We start from the raw sequence: 13172 nt of genomic DNA, 5'->3' as shown, positions 1-13172 counted from the left end.
TTCCCACTTGTTCTGCTCTAACCATATAATTTGACATAATATATAATAATCATTATTTACTATTATTGGTTTGTATTAATGTCTCAACTCCATACCATGGTATTAGGTCTCATACGCCACCATTCTAACATCAGTCAGGAACTTGATTAATTTTTAAATTGTTCAATTAAACCCACTCATGGTATTTATACCCAGGCTCATGTATCACACTTCACTGGATGTGAATAAGTCTTGTTTGAAGGTGAACCGTACGTCATCACTGGTCATGTGACTCGATAGGCCGGGCACCAACCCGTCAGACTTGCACACGGAACTCTCCCTGCAGTCCAACGCCGCTCGATCACTGACCAGCACCACAGATTGCCCGCCCTCCACAGTCGCACAGCCGTTCGGGCTCACACACCTCGTAGCAGCTGCAGGAAACTGTTATTACCAACAATGCGAAAGAATTACAGACTCGCTCTGCTGTTAAACTTACCTGTCTGAACATAGCTGTCAGCTTCCGCACCAGGAATAACTGGTACTTGGCACACCACACGATCTAAGGAGTGGGTTTGCTATCCAATATAGCATGCACTGCAGAAATGGACATGCACTGCACTGCTCCACACACACTTACTTTGGAATATAGGCCCTCATTCAGAGCCGCTCGTTAGCGGCAGTACGCTCGTTCCGAGCGATGTTCGCACATCTGCGCATGCGTACGGTTTTTAGTACGCATGCGCGAACCAGTCAGTGCGGCCGAAAATCGTTTGTACGCTATATAGCGAGTGCCTGCTATTTTGAGTGACAGAATGAGGCGTATGTGGGTGGTAACAGGGGAAGGTGCTTGAAAACGGGGGAGTGGAATTCGAACGCAGGCGTGCTTAAAGGTCAAAACGGGCGTTTTAAGGGTGTGCATAATTAATCCAGCAGCGTCATTGACCACGTCACTTGGTTTTTTTAAACTCAGAACTGCTCGCAAAATAGCGGTTGAAAAAACCAACCACAAGAATAGCAAGCAGTTCATACGCTGTACGATGTACTCGATTAATCTAATAAATAGCGGACATGACGTATGGTGCGAGCGGCCAGGGGGCGTTTTTATCAAATAAACGAGCGTATGTTTTGCTCGCTCGTTCAGACTTAGAGGTGTGAACAGACTGCAATGTGCGAACGGATCATTTGAATAGCCACCCCTTGTCTTTGAACGAACGACCGCAAATAGCGAACGGCTCTGAATGAGGGCCATAGTTAGCTACCTCTATATCGCTGGCAAGTGAAGCTCCACATATCCCATTGCAACCTCATGGGCTTGATCATCACACAGCATAAAGTGTATTACAGAAGTTTTCTGTCACTGCCTTAATAGCTAACTATCTTAAACTACCTGCTAAAAGAGGAATTCTCTTCACACTTGGTACCCCAGGTAATTTTCTCACACTCTCTCATCGGCTAGCCGTCCTTGCCTGTACTGCAATGTCCAGGATATCAGGATAGACAAGGTTTGTGCGAACTGACAGTAGAAGTGCTTTCTTTCTCTTCCTTCCTACTAGTTGCCAACCCCACTCTCTGATCCCATGTGCTCTGTCTCATACAAGACGTGGAGACAGTCGAAGTGGGGGGACAGTATCTGGGCCCCTTTATCTAAACCTCTTATGTCACTATCTTTGATATAATATATTTCAGGTACAACGACTATGATGTACCTATCCTCCAGCCACATTGCAGCTTTGGAGGATTAAATGTACACTGCATAAAGATAACATGTTTTGAATCAGCAAGCCTGTTGTTTGCATGACTAATATTTCCTTTCTAGGTGACTTTGTATCTGAACATAATAACTTGACTTACTTTTCTATTTTCAGTGGATGACAGGGGTTAATGCTCACGGGAGCGATATAAGTTACTACTTATTCTTTAAACATCTGAATGTTCTATTTTCTTTACAGTGTGATATAAGAATATACCAAATTCTATCATTGTTGATTTTCTAGCATGCAGCGTTTATCTGATTGACAGTGTGATATAAAGATATACCAATTCCGTCATTTCTGATTTTCTAGTATGCAGTGTTCATTTGATTGACTCAAACCATACCTTATATAAACTTGAGAGAATATTTGTGATCCTTTGGCTATGTACTATGATACATCTCTGATGGATCTTTGTACTTAGACGCTATAAAAGGTGTGTCACTATAATTATATTGCGTGCGCTATATTAGGAGGTTTTTGAAACTTTTGTAACAATATTTGGGTTTAATATATCCTGCAGTATCATACGGACTGATACATAATCCTAATTGAAATATTTTGCCGTCACCATTTAGTATCGACAAATCTCTGTCACTCCAATCATCATCTTTTAATGGCATCATTTTTGCATTTTGAACTTCCACACATGAGATCCAATTTTTGTGTAATGTGTGTGTACCATTATTTTATATCCTATAATTAATAAAAGTTGCATTTTATTTTGATCATAATACCATAGAGTGCCCCCAACAAAGAATTGTATTTATCGTAAGAGAAAAAAGTGGTACAGCATTTTTGTAGCACCTTCTAGAAGATAAAAGCTAGAATCTGATTGGTTGCTATGGGCAAAGGGCCTGGTTCAGACTTGGGAATAGAGAGAGAGATCTCTCTCAACTGATCATCTTGGTGAAACCATGCTGCACTGTAGGTGGGCAGATTTAAAATGTGCAGAGAGATTTAGATTTGGGAGGAGTGTTTCCAAACTGACATTTAAATTGTAGAGTAATAATAAAGCTGTGCAGTATTTGTGGGCTACATGCAAAATCAGCCAGTATTTACCCCACATGTAAAAGAATGTATGTATTTACACCCCTTGCATTGCAACATGGTTTGTTCAGGTTCACAGTTGATAGAAATATCTAACTCTATTCCCAACTCTGAATCAGGCCCAAAATCTCCACTTCCTAAAACCCTGCACTTTAGTAAATATACCCCCTCCCTTGGATGGTTGGACCTAGGGGGTCATTCAGACCCGCTCGTGAGCGGCAGTACGCTCGCAAGCGGGTCGATGTTCCCCCACTGCGCATGAACACGACGGAGGGAGCTCCGTCGTGCGCATGCGCGAGACCCGGCGAGCGACGGGCTCTCCATCGTTCCGGGTCTCGCACCAAAGGGGGCGTGCTGTCGATGTTGATTGACAGCACGCCCCCTTTGGTGGGCATGCCGGGGGCGTGCCTGCCAGACGGGGGCGTTCCCATGGGAACGCCTACCGTCTGAAGCCGGCCCCTGATAGAGCCGAAATTACTCCTGGGCTTGCGGCAGCGAGACCCTACCACAGGGTCTCCGTCGCAAGCCCGATGGTCGCGATAGTCAAGGCCATCGCGACCATCATCATGGACGCTCACATAAGCTGTGGGTGGTAACCCACAGTAATGTGTGCGTCCAAGAGGACGCTCCATTTTCAGGGAGGAGGGCCCTGATTCGGAGCGAGCGCTCTGGTCAGAGCGTTCAGCTCTGAATCAGGCCCCTAGTACCATAACATGTAGTTAGGTCAGATTTGTCCAAGTACAAACCACTCTACAAAAACATTATTGTTTTTTTTTAATTCAAGAAGTATTCACCTGCTACTTTGATTCCATTATCCTCCTCAGCTTGCTGGATGCTACTATAGGTGGCAGCTGCTGGCTTTGTGAATGTAAACATGGGACAAATTTAGATATTTGGCGCAGGGTTTCTTCTTCACCTTTTGTGAAGTCTAAACATGTGTTGATTATGACATATTAATTACATGTGTTTAATGAATGGTATCAATTAAATTATACTTGCTAATATTAGAAACTTGTCAAACATTCTATACTGCTCTTAGTGAAAAATGTTGCGTGTACTTACTAGACTGAGGTGATGAAATTTGTCAGTCTGCATAGCTCACATTGGACCTGATTCAGTATTGAATGCAAACCTGATGGTCTATGTATATATGCGCAGGTTCTCTACTGCTCATGTGCAGGGGCGTCAAGAACTGCGCCTGGCCCGGGGGACGTGGCCACACCCCATTAGGCACCATGTGCTGGGGAGGGGGGCGCTGTGAGCCCCTCAGCCTAGCGCAAAGCCAGGGGGGCACGATCAGTGTGATCACTCCTCCCCAACAGGCATAGGAGACTGCTGCTCAGCAACCGTGAGCACTGTCCCACTACAGCCCAGCACACAGCAGCGTTTGCTGGGCTGCTGTGAGATAAAAGCTGCTGGGCCCCTCTAGCAAGCCCAGGCCTGTTTAATTAGTACCTGTTCCCCCCCCCCCCCTCTCGGCACCGCTGCACATGTGCAGATCTTTGATTGACATGCTGCGGCCTTTTGGGGGCGGAAGCATGCTGCATTCTTGAAAATGGGGAATACTTGCCTACTCTCTCGAAATGGTCGGGATTCTCCAAAAATAGTAAAGTCTCCCGAATCTCGCACCGCTGACCCCCCCCCCCACTTGCTCCCTCCCCTTCATGGCTGCCCACTTGCAGAGCACAAGCACAAGTGGGTGGTGCGAGGGGGGGCAATTTGCATCATCACAGCCCTTCCCCCGCTACATAATGCCAGTTTTTTCTTTGCACTGTATAGCGGGGGTGGGGCCACGATGACGCATTCGTGCTGCCACACCCCCTGCATCTCCAACTTTTCATAACAGTCTGCTGCCGCTCTGCGTGCGTTCACGCAGGACTGGTACTGCACATGTGCAATACGGGTCAGGCACCTGCGCAGATTCCCAACCAGGCCCAGAGTACAGAACTAGTACACAGCATGTGTAATATATGTATATATCTGTATACTGTAGAGGGAGTTTGTTACCCGCTCATGAATAAATGTGTGTACAAATTTAAATATATGCTGTAGGAAGCTATATTCTAAAGCAAATTTTGGGGAAATAGTGGTCTATTTCTCTGTACCTCTGTTTCCTCTGTAGTTACCTGCTGGGTATTGCACTAGGCCTTATATATGTCATATATGGAAATTATATAATTTAAATTATTGTTCTACGTATTGCTTTATTTACACATAAAATAGTTTGCTTAACATATACCTGACCAGGAATTACCTTTAAAATATCAAGATAACCCTTTTCTTTGGAACACTAGAAAAATTGTGGCATATTATACAACATAGGTACATTTCCTTCACCTCCCCTTTATCTAGAACCTGGAATTCCAGGGTAGCATGGCTACCTACCCCTTCACTATATGGAGGGTTGGGGGCATAAATTCTTTAAGTAGTGTGGTTCATGTCGAAGGCAAGAGATCCATTTTATACTCAGAAGCAGTGGCTAAATTTGAAATGCTCTGCACTTTTCCTGTAGCGTTTTACAGTCACAGAACTATATTTCTACTGTAATTAGGGGGTGTATTTACTAAGCCTTGGAGAGAGATAAAGTAGATGAAGATAAAGTACCAGCCAACCAGCTCTTGTCACTTTTCAAACACAGGCTGTGACATAGCAGTTAGGAGCTGGTTGGTTGATATTTTATTTCCATTGACTTTATCTCTATCCAAGGCTTAGTAAATAGACCACTAGGGGCTTTATGAATCTTGATTGGGATAACCCTTTGACAAATTAATAAGACAGGGACCCATTCTTAACAAAGCTATTTCCTATTATTATATATCCCTAGCAAACCCCATGGATCATGCAATTTCACAACAGGGTATGAAACAGTGGCTCATCCACTTTCCTACTCTTTCTACTCACGATCTCCTGTATTTCCTTAATGTCTCCTGCAAACTTCAGTCTTCAAGTATGTATGAAGAGCTATTTTACAATGTAATTCATAGAATATACAGTATATATTTATCCATAGACAATTCCTCATGGGTCTGGCGTCATCACACAGATGCCCCAAATGCCATCACGATAATGCAGATTTTTATCATTCCCTATGGGACTGCCTGATAATCAGGGTTTTGTGGTTGAGAGTAAATCAGGATGATGAAGAGAGATTATGTATCAATTATATTCCCTTTACACAAGTATGGGTTATATTTGTGTTCCCGCCTAAATTCCAGCGTGTCAACACAGCTAGTAGGAAACTTTTATTAGCCCCGAGCTCTGCAGCCAAAAAAAAAATCCTCCCAAACTGGATACACCCAGTCCCTCTAGTGTTCGTTCTCTCTCTCTCTCTCTCTCTCTCTCTCTCTCTCTCTCTCTCTCTCTCTCTCTCTCTCTCTCTCTCTCTCTCTCTCTCTCTCTCTCTCTCTCTCCCCCCCCCCCCCCCCCCACACACACACACACAGTCAGGTCCATAAATATTGGGACATTGACAGAATTTTCAGATTTTGGCCTCTATTCACCACCACAATGGCTTTGAAATGAAACAAACAAGATGTGATTTAACTGCAGACATTCAGATTTAATTTGAGGGTAATTACATCCAAATTAGGTGAACGGTGTAGGAATTACAACGGTTTCTATATGTGCCTCCCACTTTTTAAGGGGCCAAAAGTAATGGGACAAACTAAACAATCCTAAATCTAACATTCACTTTTTAATACTTTGTTGCAAATCCTTTGCAGGCAATTACAGCCTGAAGTCTGGAACGCATAGACATCACCAGACGCTGGGTTTCATTCCTGGTGATGCTCTGCCAGGCCTCTACTGCAAATGTCTTCAGTTCCTGCTTGTTCTTGGGGCATTTTCCCTTCAGTTTTGTCTTCATCAAGTGAAATGCATGCTCAATCGGATTCAGGTTAGGGGACTGACTTGGCCATTGCATAACATTCCACTTTTTAGCCTTAAAAAACTCTTTGGTTGCTTTTGCAGTATGCTTCGGGTCATTGTCCATCTGCACTGTGAAGCGCCATCCGATGAGTTCTGAAGCATTGAATATGAGCATATAATATTGCCCGAAACACTTCAGAATTCATTCTGCTGCTTTTGCCAGCAGTCACATCATCAATAAATACAAGGGAACCAGTTCCATTGGCAGCCATACATTCCCACGCCATGACACTACCACCACGATGCTTCACTGATGAGGTGGTATGTTTTGGATCATAAGCAGTTCCTTCTCTTCTCTTCCCATCACTCTGGTACAAGTTGATCTTTGTCTCATCTGTCCATAGGATGTTGTTCCAGAACTGTAATGGCTTTTTTAGATGTTGTTTGGCAAACTCTAATCTGGTCTTCCTGTTTTTGTGTCTCACCAATAGTTTGCATCTTGTGGTGAACCCTCCATATTCACTCTTGTGAACTCTTCTCTTCATTGTTGACTTTGACACATATACATCTACCTCCTGGAGAGTGTTCTTGATTTGGCCAACTGTCGTGAAGGGGTTTTTCTTCACCAGAGAAATAATTATTTTGTCATCCACCACAGATGGTTTCCATGGTCTTCCGCGTCTTTTGGTGTTGCTGAGCTCTCCGGTGCGTTCTTTCTTTTTAAGAATGTTCCAAACAGTTGATTTGGCCACACCTAATGTTTTTGCTATCTCTCTGATGGGTTTGTTTTGATTTTTCAGCCTAATGATGGCTTGCGTCACTGATAGTGACAGCTCTTTGGATCTCATATTGAGAGTCGACAGCAACTGATTCCAAATGCAAATGTCACACCTAGAATCAACTCCAGACCTTTTACCTGCTTAATTGATAATGAAATAATGAGGGAATAGCCCACACTTGTCCATGAAATAGTTTTTGAGTTGATAGTCCCATTACTTTTGGTCCCTTAAAAAGTGGGAGGCACATATTGAAACTGTTGTAATTCCTACACCGTTCACCCGATTTGGATGTAATTACCCTCAAATTAAATCTGAAAGTCTGCAGTTAAAGCACATCTTGTTTGTTTCATTTCAAAACCATTGTGGTGGTGAATAGAGGCCAAAATCTGAAAATTCTGTCAATGTCCCAATATTTATTGACCTGACTGTGTATATATATATATATATATATATATATATATATATACTGTATATATATTACAAAAAGCTATCTCGCTTCTCCTTTCAATCATGGTCTCCACCCAGTCCATCCTAAAATATATATATATATATATATTAGGGATGTGCAGGCTCGGTTTTACTCGGATTTACTCGGTTCTTATCGCCACTTTACCGCGAATTCGGATTTATTATATTGGCTATCCAAAACACATGATAGGCGATAGCCAATAAAATGCCGTTTAAAGATCCGAGTAAATCCGAGTAAAACCGAACCCGCTCACCCCTAATATATATATATATATATATATATATATATATTAGGGGTGTGCACTGGCCACTTTTCGTGTTTTGGTTTTGGATCTGGATCTTTCTTCGTGTTTTGGATCTGGATTGGTTTTGCCAAAACCACCCTTCCGTGTTTTGGGTTCTGGGTTTTGTGTTTTGGATCTGTATTTTTTTTTTAAAAAGCATAAAAACAGCTAAAATCACAGAATTTGTTGGTTTCTCTGCTCCTATGCTATTATTAACCTCAATAACCTTAATTTTCCACTCATTTCCAGTCTATTCTGAACACCTCACACCTCACAATAGTGTTTTCATGTCCAAAAGGTTGCACCGAGGTAGCTGGATGACTATGCTAAGCGACACGAGTGGGCGGCACAAACACGTGACCCATCTAGGAGTGACACTGCAGTGGCAGACAGGATGGCAGTTAGAAAAACTAGGCCCCAAACTGTACATAATGCAAAGAAAAAAAAGAAGTGCAAGATGGAATTGTCCTTGGGCCCTCCCACCCACCCTTATGTTGTATAAACAGGACATGCACACTTTAACAAATCAATCATTTCAGCGCCAGGGTCTGCCACACAACTGTGGCTGAAATGATTGGTTCGTTTGGGCCCCCACAAAACAAGCTGGCAATTAATGTGTCCCTGCACAAACTGGCTCTACGGAGGCAAGATGTCATCCTCATCCTCCTCATCCACCGATTCCTCACCCTCTTCAGTGTGTACATCCTCATCCTCACAAAGTATTAACTCGTCCCCACTTGAATCCACCACCACAGGTCCCTCTGTACCTTCTGGAGGCTGGTCTCCCTGGAAGAGCTGATAATTCATTTTGATGAACATCATCTTCTCCACATTCTGTGGAAGCAACCTCCTACGCCTTTCGCTGACAAGGTTCCCGGCTGCACTAAACACTCTTTCGGAGTACACACTGGAGGGGGGGCAACTCAGGTAAAATAGAGCCAGCTTGTACAGGGGCCTCCAAATTGCCTCTTTTTCCTGCCAGTACAGGTATGGACTGTCTGACATGCCTACTTGGATGCTGTCACCGATGTAATCCTCCACCATTCTGTCAATGGTGACAGTATCATATGCAGTGACAGTAGACATGTCAGAAATTGTTGCCAGGTCCTTCAGTCCGGACCAGATGTCCAAACTTGGTCCTGCCTGCCCTGCATCACCGCCAGCGGGTTGCTTAGGATACCTTAGTTTTTTCCTGGCAGCCGCAGTTGCGGGAGAAAATGAAGAAGGAGCCGTTGACGTGTCACGTTCCGCTTCAGCTGACAGTGTGTTCACCAGCAGGTCTTTGCACCTCTGCAGGCTTGTGTCGGCCGGAAAGAGAGACACCACATAGGCTTTAAACCTAGGATCAAGCACGGTGGCCAAAATGTAGTGGTCTGATTTCAACAGATTGACCACCCTGGAATCCTGGCAAAGCGAATGAAGGGCTTCATCCACAAGTCCCACATGCGGAGCGGAATCGCTCCGTCTTAGCTCCTCCTTCACTTTCTCCAGCTGCTTCTGCAAAAGCCTGATGAGGGGAATGACCTGACTCAAGCTGGCTGTGTCTGAACTGACTTCACGTGTGGCAAGTTCGAAGGGCTGGAGAACCTTGCACAACACGGAAATCATTCTCCACTGCGCTTGAGTCAGGTGCATACCCCCTCCTTTGCCTATGTCATAGGTGGATGTATAGGCTTGTATGGCCTTTTGCTGCTCCTCCATCCTCTGAAGCATATAGAGGGTTGAGTTCCACCGCGTCACAACCTCTTGCTTCAGGTGATGGCGGGGCAGGTTCAAGAGTGTTTGCTGGCGCTCCAGTCTTCGGCACGCAGTCGCTGAATGGCGAAAGTGGCCAGAAATTTTTCGGGCCACCCAAAGCGTCTCCTGCATGCCCCTGTCGCTTTTCAGAAAATTCTGCACCACCAAGTTTATTGTGTGAGCAAAACATGGGACGTGCTGGAATTTGCCCAGATGTAATGCCCGCACAATATTGGTGGCGTTGTCAGATATCACAAATCCCCAGGAGAGTCTAAGTGGGGTAAGCCACTGGGCGATGATTTCCCTCAGTTTCTCTAAGAGGTTGTCGGCGGTGTGCCTCTTACTGAAACCGGTGATACACAGCGTAGCCTGCCTTGTAACGAGCTGGCGTTTCTGAGATGCTGCTACTGGTGACGCTGCTGCTGTTGCTGCGTAAGGTGATACATCTACCCAGTGGGCTGTCACAGTCATATAGTCCTTAGTCTGCCCTGTTCCACTTGTCCACATGTCCGTGGTTAAGTGGACATTGTGTACAACTGCATTTTTCAGGACACTGAGGACACTTTTTCTGACGTTTCTGTACAGTCTCGGTATCGCCTGCCTAGTGAAGTGGAATCTAGACGGGATTTGGAACCGGGGACACACTACCTCCATCAATTGTCTAAATCCCACTGCACTAATGGCGGATACCGGACGCACGTCTAACACCAACATAGCAGTCAAGGCCTCAGTTATACGTTTTGCTTCAGGATGACTGCTGTCGTACTTCATCCTCCTCGCTAAGGACTGTTGGAGGGTCAATTGTTTAGTAAAAGTAGTGGTGTTCCTACTTCCTCTCTGGGATGATGAACGACTCCCAGCAGCAGCAACAGCAGCAGCGGCAGCAGTAGGCCTAGCAATGGAGGATCCTCCAGAGGAATCCCGGATAGGAGAGTCAGTCATGCCAGTGACATGGCCTGCAGGACTACTTCCGATCCTGACTAAGGAGGAAATTGACGAGGAGGGAGTTGACGGTGTGGTTTGCAGGCGCTTGGATACAACAGGACAACGGGATTTAGGTGTCCCTGGACTGCTTACGGTCTTAGCCAAAGTTTCTGAACTTGACAGTAACTTTTTATGAACGCGCTGCAGGTGCCGTATAAGGGAGGATGTTCCTAGGTGGTTGACGTCCCTACCCCTACTTATTTCACCTTTACATATGGTACATATGGCAAGACAGTTGTTGTCCGGATTTGGATAGAAATATTGCCAGACCAAAGAGGTGGAATGTTTGGTCTTCTGCCCAGGCATGACCGTGATGGGCTTTTTCATCCCACGGACAACAACTGTCTCCCCCGGAGCCTGATTTAAACAAACCACATCACCATCAGAATCCTCCTCGCCAACTTCCTCCTCAGCGCCAGCTACACCAGTATCCTCATCCTGTTGTACTTCAACAGTGACATCTTCAATTTGCATATCAGCAAGTGGACTGTGGGTGCTCCTTTCAGCACTTGCAGGGGGCGTGCAAATGGTGGAAAGAGCCACCTCTTCCCGTCCAGTGCTGGGAAGGTCAGGCATCGCAACCACCACCACACTTGGACTCTCCTTGGGGATTTGTGATATCTTCTTAGAAAGCACAGTTCTTCGCTGTGCTTTTGCCAGCTTAACTCTTTTGATTTTTTTAGTGGGAGGAGGGCTTCCATCGTCATGTGAAGCTGAACCACTAGTCATGAACATACTAGGGATCGACCTTAGCCGTTCCTTGCCACTCCGTGTCGTAAATGGCATATTGGCAAGTTTACGTTTCTCTTCAGCTGATTTAAATGTCTTTTTCAAGGTCATTTTCCTGAACTTTGCCATTTGGGATTGTATGTGCCCTCTACTATGACATTGGGCATCGGCCTTGGCAGACGACGTTGATGGCATGTTATCGTCTATGTCATGACTAGTGGCAGCAGCTTCAGCACTAGGAGGAAGTGGTTCTTGATCTTTCTCTATTTTATTTTTATCGGAGAAAGTTTGGTCCTCCATTTATGTTATATCGATTTGATATATACGTGCGGCTAAACACAGAAAATAATTTTTTTTTTGGTTTGGACTGGAGTGTACTTTGGGGGTTACAGCACCCTTTAACGGTCAAGCCAGCCGGCCCTTATGACACAGGCGCACTCTTGGCACTACTTTGTTGATGCACGTGCGGCTACTGCGCACACAATTCACAAACACAGAAAATAATTTTTTTTTGGTTTGGACTGGAGTGTACTTTGGGGGTTACAGCACCCTTTAATTGTCAAGCCAGCCGGCCCTTTACTTATGACACAGGCGCACGCTTGGCACTACTTTGTTGATGCACGTGCGGCTACTGCGCACACAATTCACAAACACAGAAAATAATTTTTTTTTTGGTTTGGACTGGAGTGTACTTTCGGGGGTTACAGCACCCTTAACGGTCAAGCCAGCCGGCCCTTTACTTATGACACAGGCGCACGCTTGGCACTACTTTGTTGATGCACGTGCGGCTACTGCGCACACAATTCACAAACACAGAAAATAATTTTTTTTTTGGTTTGGACTGGAGTGTACTTTCGGGGGTTACAGCACCCTTTAACGGTCAAGCCAGCCGGCCCTTTACTTATGACACAGGCGCACGCTTGGCACTACTTTGTTGAAGCACATGCGGCTACTGCGCACACAATTCACAAACACAGAAAATAATTTTTTTTTTGGTTTGGACTGGAGTGTACTTTCGGGGGTTACAGCACCCTTAACGGTCAAGCCAGCCGGCCCTTTACTTATGACACAGGCGCACGCTTGGCACTACTTTGTTGATGCACGTGCGGCTACTGCGCACACAATTCACAAACACAGAAAATAATTTTTTTTTGGTTTGGACTGGAGTGTACTTTCGGGGGTTACAGCACCCTTTAATGGTCAAGCCAGCCGGCCCTTTACTTATGACACAGGCGCACGCTTGGCACTACTTTGTTGATGCACGTGCGGCTACTGCGCACACAATTCACAAACACAGAAAATAATTTTTTTTTTGGTTTGGACTGGAGTGTACTTTCGGGGGTTACAGCACCCTTAACGGTCAAGCCAGCCGGCCCTTTACTTATGACACAGGCGCACGCTTGGCACTACTTTGTTGATGCACGTGCGGCTACTGCGCACACAATTCACAAACACAGAAAATAATTTTTTTTTTGGTTTGGACTGGAGTGTACTTTCGGGGGTTACAGCACCCTTAACGGTCAAGCCAGCCGGCCCTTTAC

This window comes from Taudactylus pleione, unplaced genomic scaffold, assembly GCF_031769625.1.
Source record: "Taudactylus pleione unplaced genomic scaffold, aTauple2 ptg000026l, whole genome shotgun sequence".
Classification (NCBI taxonomy): domain Eukaryota; kingdom Metazoa; phylum Chordata; class Amphibia; order Anura; family Myobatrachidae; genus Taudactylus; species Taudactylus pleione.
This window is presented reverse-complemented; position numbering follows the sequence as displayed.